General features: G+C 44.3%; 1 non-coding gene across 1 annotated transcript; it reads left to right on the forward strand.

Annotated features, from left to right (window-relative positions):
- Positions 1-274: 274 nt before the first annotated feature.
- On the forward strand, positions 275-359 carry TRNAM-CAU (transfer RNA methionine (anticodon CAU)). The gene is given in 2 exon segments: positions 275-312; positions 324-359. It is a non-coding gene; the product is annotated as a tRNA-Met (tRNA).
- The last annotated feature ends 9880 nt before the right edge of the window (positions 360-10239 follow it).

Raw genomic sequence — 10239 nt, forward strand, 5'->3', positions numbered from 1 at the left:
CAATGTATTCTCGATCGTATCAATTAGGGTGGTAATATGCACTAATTAATTGGTGATTATCTCAATTAGTTATCCTATTGCCGTGTTGTTACTTAGTCTGTTGTACTAGCCCTTGCATTAAATTAAACAATAATGGAATGAAGTGAAGTAGTCTTTCCTTAAATACATTATTTAAGCTCAATTTCATAAATTATATGTTCAGCAACGAATATCTAAGTCGTATTATTTTGATTGAACATTAACTATAAATGATACCTTAATAAAAGTCACAAAAGGGGTGGTGGCGCAGTTGGCTAGCGCGTAGGTCTCATAGCTTCTGAGTAATCCTGAGGTCGAGAGTTCGAGCCTCTCTCACCCCAATTTTTTTAAAATTTTCAACATAATCTAAAGGGGAAGAGATAGCTTTGGAATTGCAAAAATACCTGATTATACTCCGGCAATATTGCAATTGCATTTCTTTATTGCAAAGCCATGTGAGAGTCGCAGCATGAGAAATGGCAACCTAGATCTACCTCCCATTTACAAAACCAAGTCACCAACTACTAGTAGTTTTAATTGTTAGGTTCGCATAAATGTCTCAATTATCTAATTTACCAAGGAAAATTAACAATTGATAGCTTGAGTCGTCCTGGTTTTTGGGTCATTTCTCAAACTATAGTTAATTATAATAGCATTTCGAAGGTATTGATCAAATTGTAGTTGATTCTTAAATATTGTGTATATGACTTTATTTATAATATTATCAAACACTCATATTATCAAGAGTAACTTTAATAGCATTGTGTCAAAAAAAAAAAAAAAAAAAAAAAAAGCTAGCATTATTTATCGGCTTCTAGATCATTACTAATCTTTAATTTGATCCGACATCTACAAACCTGCTATCCAAAAGTTAAAATGATACATATACTCTTTTTCTTGATACAATTATTATTCTTGTATTTTTCTTTTAACATAAGCCTAATTAACTATATTTACAAATTAAGAGGGTTCAACAAAGAACTACAATGAGCTAACTAGCTCTTACAAAAACACAAAAACAAACATAAGCTCTTGAAACTTTCTTTCTTACTTGCTTGATCAATGTGGCTTGAATTTTTATTTTATTTTTCTTCTAGAAGTATAAAACTATTATCTTAAGAATTAATTGAATTAATGTATGCATAGTCTGTTTAGGGTAAAAATACCCCAGGTACGTGGCCCAATCTCATGATGACACGTGGCCCAATAAACAGGCGACACGTGGCCCTATGAGAGTGAGACACGTGTCCACTTGTCATGGTGACACCTGTCAGCCATCTCTAAATGCCCCAATGCTGCAATCAGAAAGAGAAAAGGGCCCTGATGACCTCAGGCCCAAATCCCGAGAAAACCTTGAAAGCCGTAAAACGGCGCCCCCTACGACACGTGGCGACCTCTGATTGCGCAGCCAATCATGTCACGAAATTCTAGGGCATAAACCCTAGAGGGGTACATGTTCCCACCCCTATAAATACCCCAATCATTTATGATGGGAGGGGGGGATTGTGACATAACATAAATATAGAGCATTAAAGAGCTCCAACTTCTCTCTACTTTCTCTCTCTAGCCTTTTCCGTTTCCGTTCACTAACTTGAGCGTCGGAGGCGAACATTCCGAACACCGGAATATTCGTTATTTTGCAGGTGTCCGAGTCTTTGTCAGCAGAGCGTGACCAGTATCCGAGGGAATCACAAAAAACCCCGAAACATTTGGCGCCGTCTGTGGGGATACTCGTCCGTTATGGCAATAGATGGTCAGAAACCTAATTCTGGACCTCGCCCAGGCGAGGATGGATATGTAGAGGACATACATACTACCATACACTCAAGCAATCCTTTGACTGCCTCATTTGAAGAGGCCGAACAACTTCCTGTCACCCCAGCTACCCTAATGGCCGAGCTGACTAAGCTCCGCAAGGAGTTGGCGGCTACCCAGCAAAAGGGGAAAGGAGGCACTTCCAAGAAAGCCAACAACAAGACCAATGCAACTGATGCTGGTAACACCCCATTCCGTCGTCCGCACGGAAGGTCTCCCCGAGTCCCACGGACCAACTTCTCTAGCCTGCTGGCGAAAACACAGTCGGCTGGGGGGAGGGGCAGACAGCCAAAAAGAGGTGAGACTGAGCCGTCACAGCGTTTCAAAGACGCAAGGGATTACATTCGGCACAGGCAAAGGGAGAGGGCCGCATACTCTGACACGACCTCTACCCCAACCATGCCGGAGGAAGTCTCCAACCAATCTTTCTCCCAATACACCAACACGGCTGCTTCCAGCAAGAGTCATACTATTACTCCCCGTCCAATTCAGCCATTGCAGTATCAGTCCCCTCAAGTACTCAATGGGTTGATACAACCAACTCCCCAAGTTTTTGGGCAATATGGGCCGTATGGTCAGATGTTCGGCCAGACTCCTTACCTGGCTGGAACGTCCGCTCAGCCTCAGCCTATCGATTGGCAAATGCGTTTGTTGAATTTGGGAGATAAGCCGCCTCCGTTTTCGCAAGATATACTAGCATCCCCTCAACCAGCAAAAGTGAAGAGTGTATTAGTGGGTGCCTATGATGGTACGGGCAACCCAGAAGAGCATGTTACCTCGTACAGGAACTTGATGTACTTGCAAAGTGTGGATGATGCTACATGGTGTAGATGCTTCCCGGCCACTCTCAAAGGGGTGGCCCAGGACTGGTTTAACAGCCTCCCAGCCGGATGCATCAATTGCTTTACCACCCTCAGTTTGTTGTTTGTGGGAAACTTCTCATACAACATCCCACCAAGAAAGACAAGCCTCAATTTGGCTACAATTGTCCAAGGAAAGAATGAAGGACTACGCTCGTACGTCCAAAGGTTTAACCAAGAAAAAGCCCAAATTCATAATCTTCCGGACGAAATGGCTTACTCAGAATTTCTCCGGGGATTAAGGCATAATGGTTTTAAGTTTGATTTGGTAAGAAAAAAGATTCGGTCATACGCAGGTGTATTGCGGGAAGCCGAAGCCTATATTGAGGCCGCGGATTTTTGTTCGCTCACCAAATCAGAACAGCCGGCCAAGGGGGCTGAGAAGAAACAATCTTCTCAGCAAAACTCGGCCGGTCGAAGGAAAGAAGGGAACAAAAGAAAAGAAATCTGGGTAGCTGATGACCAGCAACCCAAGTCAAAGAAAAGCAAGACATACGAGCCTCAGTATGAGTTCAACAAGGATGGTTACTCTATTTTGATGGAGATAAAAAACAAGTTTGAGTTTGAGAAGCCTCAGCCTTTGAGAGGCTCGGCCCAGTACAGAAACAAAAACAAGTATTGTCATTACCACAAGGATGTGGGTCATGACACGAACGAGTGTATCAACTTGAAGAGACTGTTGGATAAGTTGGCCGACAAGGGTCTGCTGAAACCCTATGTGACCAAGTCCAAATTCACCTTCAAGCGGACAGACAACACGTCCGAGAAAAAGCAACAAAGTGAAAAGAAGAATGACAAGGAAGATGATGGGAATAACACTGATTCAGGTTTTGTGGCCGTCATATCAGGAGGCTTTGCTTCAGGCGGCCCTACCATGAAAGGAATCAAGCAGGACGCTCGAAACCTGTCAAATGTGATGCAAACGGACGTTGTTAAAGCCGAGCCATTTCCTGAAGTGATCATAAGTGAGGCTGACCGTGGTGAGGTCAGAGCTTTGCACAATGATCCCATGGTCTTTGTAATGAAAATAGCAAATTTGAAGGTGGGACGGATATTGATTGATACGGGCAGTTCGGCCGATATCATAAGTCTCTCTGCCTTAAGGAATTTAAGCTTCCCAGAAGATGCTCTCCAAGATATAACTCATCCCTTAGTAGGATTTGGGGGGAATATCATTCATCCAGTCGGACGGATTGACCTTCCCATCCGTTTCGGGCAGAAGGGGGAAGGAAGAGACATGGTCGTCCGTTTCCTTGTGGTAAAAGAGTTGACTGGGTACAATGTAATACTTGGCCGCCCTACTCTCAATGCAGCCAAGGCGGTCATAGTGCCCCATTTGATGTTGCTGAAGTTTGAAAGGTCGGACGGAAAAATTGGAACAATTCAAGGAAGTCAGAAAATGGCCAAGGAATGTAATCAGCTGGCCGTGAAGCCAACAGCACGCGGCCCAAAGTTGTCCGAGATTAAGGAAGAAGGAACCTCACTCCCAGCATACCAGGTCGGCCAGAAGCGTAAGGCGACCAGGGCAGAGGAAGCCTAGCAACTAATGACTGTCGGCCGACTAGATGAGTTGAGGCCCCAGCCGGCCGGCAGCCACCAGGATATAGTGCTTGACTCCAACCACCCAGAACGGACAGTTAGTGTCGGCACTATAGCCTTGGAATTTCTTGGGGATGAGTTAGTACAGCTGTTAAGAGAATTCAAAGATGTGTTCGCATTTGAAGTTGGTGAAATGCCAGGAATAAGTCCTGCCCTGGCCGTGCACAAGTTGGCCGTGAATCCTTTGATAAAGCCTATCCGCCAGAAGAAGAGAAATCACGGAGAAGAGAGGAATCAGGCGGCCGCAGCAGAGGTAAAAAAGCTGCTGGACGCCGGTTTCATTCGGCAGTGCTTTTACCCAGATTGGGTGGCCAATGTAGTTCTTGTGAAAAAGCCGAATGGGACTTGGAGGATGTGCGTGGATTACACGGACTTGAACAAGGCGTGTCCTAAGGATAGCTTCCCCTTGCCTAAGATCGACCGTTTGGTTGACTCTACGGCCGGACACGCCCTTATGAGCTTCATGGACGCATACTCCGGCCAGAGACGGTACGTATTAGTGGCAGTAGACTACTTCACTAAATGGGTTGAAGCTGAGGCCGTCCGGGGCATTAAATGGACGGACGTGTCAGCCTTCATTTGGAAAAGCATAATCACTCGGTATGGGGTGCCTCAGTCAATGGTGTTCGACAATGGACCCCATTTTGAGACGCGTCAACTCAAGGAATGGTTGGGAGACCAAGGCATTACCCATTGCTTTGCCTCGGTCGGCCGACCACAAGCCAATGGTCAAGTTGAGGCCTATAACAAGTTGATTTCAAATGGGATCAAGCGCAAGCTTGAAAAGGCAGGCGGCCTATGGGCAGACGAGCTGGTCAATGTGCTATGGTCCATACGGACAACAGCAAAGAGTTCTACAGGGGAGACTCCATTCTTTTTGGTCTATGGAGCTGAGGCTGTACTCCCAATTGAAATGTACGAGCCCACTTTGCGGGTAATGCTTTATGATGAATCGGCCAATTGGGAGGCCATGAAGACCGCCCTAGATTTCCTTCCAGAAGCTAGGGGCAATGCGGCGCTTAGGCATGAAATTTATCGCTTAAGGATGACAAGGGCATATAACCGCCGAGTGTCTAAGCGGCCGCTCAAAATGGGGGATCTAGTGTTGAGAAAAATGGAAGCTGTTGGCCGTGCCAATGAGGACGGCAAGTTGACTCCAAACTGGGAGGGACCGTACAGAATCAGGGAAGAAGTCCGAGACGGCACATATCGCCTTGAGGCAATTGATGGCCGTCAGATCCCACGGACATGGAACACTGATAACCTGAAGAAGTATCATGTTTGAGCTTAGTTTCTTTAAGTACTTAGCCAAAAAGCTGTTTATACAGCTAGGTCTACTGACCGAGCCTTGTAATTAAAGCCGTACGGCCACAACAATGTACTTTTGACAAAAAGTAATGAAGAGTCAGGCATTGTTGAATTATTTGTTGTTTTTATGATTAAAGGCCGAATGAAATGACTTACTGAGTTGCTTCCAATATAGTAACACGGCTTGTCATTCTTTTTGAATGGCCGAGTTAAAAAGGAAGCAAGGTTGCTTCCAATATAGTAACACGGCTTATCATTCTTTTTGAATGGCCGAGTTAAAAAGGAAGCAAGGTTGCTCCCAATATAGTAACACGGCTTATCATTCTTTTTGAATGGCCGAGTTAAAAAGGAAGCAAGGTTGCTCCCAATATAGCAACTCGGCCAAAAAAAAAAAAAAAAAAAAAAAAAAAACTGATTTAATTCAGAGATCAATGCGTCCGCCCAATTCTAGGCAGACGATTGAGGGAAGGTATTCCGAACTTGTGTAGAAAACAAGTGTCCTTTACAAATAGGGCAAGGGCTTACCTAGGCATTTAGCCCGGCCAATCAAGGAATCTCTGAGTTGAGATAATACTTAGGATTTCTAGGGTACGTCCGAGCGATAGATTCAACGGACTACTCGTACAATGATAGCCGAACGGCCAATTAAATTAATTCGGTGCTTCACCTAGCCCAAGGGCAATCATTACTATGATTTGATTAACTTGCTAGCCGTCATACCCTTTTAAGGCATAAAAACTACCAAGTTAATCAAACCACTTAGAAAATGGACTAGGCGAACACCGAATAAAGGGGCATACCCCTAAGAACGTACGAAAAGGCATAATACTGAGACGTACGGAAAATTTGCAAAAGCAGAAAATTTGCAAAAAACTGCTAAGTATGAAACAGAAGTAAAAGCCGCCAAAAAGGCGAACAAAATTTTCATTAATAAGACCGCACAAAGGCGGCCGAAATGTTTACATAACCGCTCGAACAGGCGGCCTCATAAGAAGAACAAAAAAAGAGAAGTACAAAATAAACTAAGTACATAGTAAGCTGAAAAGAAAAGGAAAGCTGAGCAGACGACTGCTGGAGGAGGTCGTTGTTTGGGTGGTGGAGTCAGTCTCCACCATTGTACTTGGGTCACTAGGGTCATAAGGGACCCTAGGATGAACCAGACTTCCGTCTGGGTTCCTGGCCGCGTGAAGCTCACGCGTACGCATGGTTCTCGCCATTGCCTGTTGGGACAGAGAAGAATAAGTGGGGGTGAGTATGTACGCATCAGACATAGACTCACTCCAAGGAGGAGACAACTCTTCTCCGTCCACTCTAGATTCCTCAGTCCCAGGAGAACGGCCGGCCTCATGAGAAGAGTCGGACGAAGCCGAGTATGGATCCAGAATTGAAGTAAAAGAAAAAGAAAACAAGTAAAAGTAAAAGAGAAAATGTAGACGGCCTACCTCTGTACGTTCTGAAAGTTCTGAAGGTGGTGGTGAAGTTCTTGAAGATTGACCGGAAAACTCAAAAATGCCCGGAAAACTCAAACTCACGGCGGCGCTCTTGAAGATTAAGGGAAAAATAACTTTCTCTCACTAGAACGCTCTGACTTCTCTCTAGAATTCACAATTGGGTAAAGTATGAAAATGAGAATTCACCTCCCATATTTATAGAGTGAATTCATGAGGGCAAAATGGTAAAACCGTCTTTCCCGCCTAAACATTCAAACGGTAATTTCTTGAGAAATTACTCGAAGAAAGGGCCAGGACGACGTTAGGGTTCTGTTAACTTGTGAAAAAGACCAGACGAACAATTAACGGCACGTTAAAGTGAATTGAAATAAGTGGAAAATTCAAGAATTTTACACCTTCAACACTTAGTCTCCAAAACTTGAGAAAATCTAAGAGGAAAAGACGTCCGCCCAGTCCTCAGACGTTTATTCTGAAACAGGAATTCAGACGTACGAAGCATGAATAGAAAGCCAGGAAGTACGTCTGAAATCATGGAAGCCCAGATTACCTCAAAGGAGATAGGTGGCCGTTCTGGGTGGTTAGGAGATCACCTCCTCCCAGAGTACCAGAACGTCCAGTCTCATTGCTGTGGCCGTTCTGGGTGGTTAGGAGATCAGCTCCTCCCAGAGTACCAGAACGTCCAGTCTCATTTCTGTGGCCGTTCTGGGTGGTTAGGAGATAAGCTCCTCCCAGAGTACCAGAACGTCCAGTCTCATTTCTGTGGCCGTTCTGGGTGGTTAGGAGATCACCTCCTCCCAGAGTACCAGAACGTCCAGTCTCATTTCTGTGGCCGTTCTGGGTGGTTAGGAGATAAGCTCCTCCCAGAGTACCAGAACGTCCAGTCTCATTGCTGTGGCCGTTCTGGACAGTTGATATGTCTATTTTATATAGTATTTTACCCCCGTCCCTTGGTCATAATTAGTAGTGTTTTTGGCTCTTTAGAGCCACTTTTATTACTAATATGTGTTTTCTAGTGTTTTCGTAGTTTTGGTTGAGTTTTGTAGGGAATTGCACCTTTGGAGCATTTTCCCGGGATTTTATGGAGCAACTACGAGCGTTGGAGGAGCACGACCATCTTTCATAGCCCAAGATCGGTTAGAGTAATCAAGCCGGTGAATAAGGGCTCGACTTGTGTGAAGACGAGGCATTTGGACCGAATGATTTAAGCCCCAAAGAGGATATTTGGTTTGGGCCAAGTTACGAGCCCAAACGAGGAGTCCAAGCGGCCCAAAGGTGTCCGCCCGATGATCCGCCCGATGATCCGCCCGATAGCGCGCCCGATCGGGCAAAGAAGACTTATATCGTAGCAGCCCTTCGCCCGATCAAAAAGGCGCGCCCGATCGGGCGGTGCTCGCCCGATCGGGCGGTGCCTCGCCCGATCGGGCGCGTGTTTCTAGAGGACGTTTTAAGCGTCGTTTAATTTGTTTTAACTTAGGATTTTCTAGCTTAGTATAAATACGCTTTTGTTAAGCGAATTTAGGGGGAATTCTTTTCTTCCTTCCCTTACTCTCTCTTTTCTCTCTCTAACTTTTCTCTTTCTCTCTTCTCTTAAACTCTTAGTATTATTTTCTCTCTCTACAACTCTTGTTCCTTTTAACTTTGGTAACAATTTCTTCTCTTTTAATCTCAGTTATTTATTTTATTTATTTACTCTATCATGACTACTTTTATTGCTTCATTTAGTTTAGATTTAATTATGTCCGAGTAGTTTAATTCTAGGGTTTATGGGGATCCATAATTAATATGAAGGATAATTTGTTATTGTTGATTATTGATATTGTATGATAATTTCTTATTGAATTGTTTTAATTCTTTGCAATTGGATTATGAATCGAGCAGATGTAATTTGATTGTGAATGTTTAGCAATATTGAATTGATGAATCGAGCAGATGTTAATTTGATATTAAAGGCTATTTTCAATAGGAACTTAGATCTAGTAAATTGCGAGAGCCTGTTAGATCTATGTTGATTAATAAATTGCGAGAGCCTGTTAATCATGTTATTTGTGCAATGTTGATTATTGATTGTTATGTTTTATCCCGGAATATTAATTATTGGTGAACCTGTGACCCTAGGCCTTCTTATTTTTGACTTTCTCCCTAAACTCAATCTCCGTAGTATAGTTTCATATTGAAAACAACAAATTGGTTACCTTAATAATTTAGATTATAATTAATTAATTAGGAATAGAAAGACCAGTTTCCCTGTGGATTCGACCCTACTTCCCTATCTACTTTAGTTAGAGGACTTAGGTATTACTTTTGATTAGGGGATACGACTTTACCCTGTCAACAGTTAGGAGATCAACTGCTCCCAGAGTATCAGAACGTCCAGTCTCATTGATGTGGCCGTCCTGGGCTGTTAGGAGATCAACTCCTCCCAGAGTATGAGCACGTCCAGCTTGAAACAAGTGGACGACCACATGAATGCAGAGGTTAAGCCTCTCAGATTACGAGAGCGTCCAGTACAAAGTATGGACGTCCAGATAAGCAAAAAGCCAAGCCCATTCCAGACTACGAGAACGTCCAGGGCAAAACATATGGACGTCCACGTAGCAAAAAGAGCCTTGAGCCAGAAGTATATGGACGTCCAGGGCATATGGGAAGCAAACTCCTCCCAGAGTACCAGGACGTCCAGAGAGCAAGATCAGAGGAGGCGGCCAGTAAATGTACGAGCCACCCCCTCTGAGGGGCAAATGTTTAGGGTAAAAATACCCCAGGTACGTGGCCCAATCTCATGATGACACGTGGCCCAATAAACAGGCGACACGTGGCCCTATGAGAGTGAGACACGTGTCCACTTGTCATGGTGACACCTGTCAGCCATCTCTAAATGCCCCAATGCTGCAATCAGAAAGAGAAAAGGGCCCTGATGACCTCAGGCCCAAATCCCGAGAAAACCTTGAAAGCCGTAAAACGGCGCCCCCTACGACACGTGGCGACCTCTGATTGCGCAGCCAATCATGTCACGAAATTCTAGGGCATAAACCCTAGAGGGGTACATGTTCCCACCCCTATAAATACCCCAATCATTTATGATGGGAGGGGGGGATTGTGACATAACATAAATATAGAGCATTAAAGAGCTCCAACTTCTCTCTACTTTCTCTCTCTAGCCTTTTCCGTTTCCGTTCACTAACTTGAGCGTC

The sequence above is a fragment of the Chenopodium album genome, chromosome 10 (genome assembly GCF_948465745.1).
Source record: "Chenopodium album chromosome 10, dcCheAlbu1.1, whole genome shotgun sequence".
In the NCBI taxonomy this organism is placed as follows: Eukaryota; Viridiplantae; Streptophyta; class Magnoliopsida; order Caryophyllales; family Amaranthaceae; genus Chenopodium; species Chenopodium album.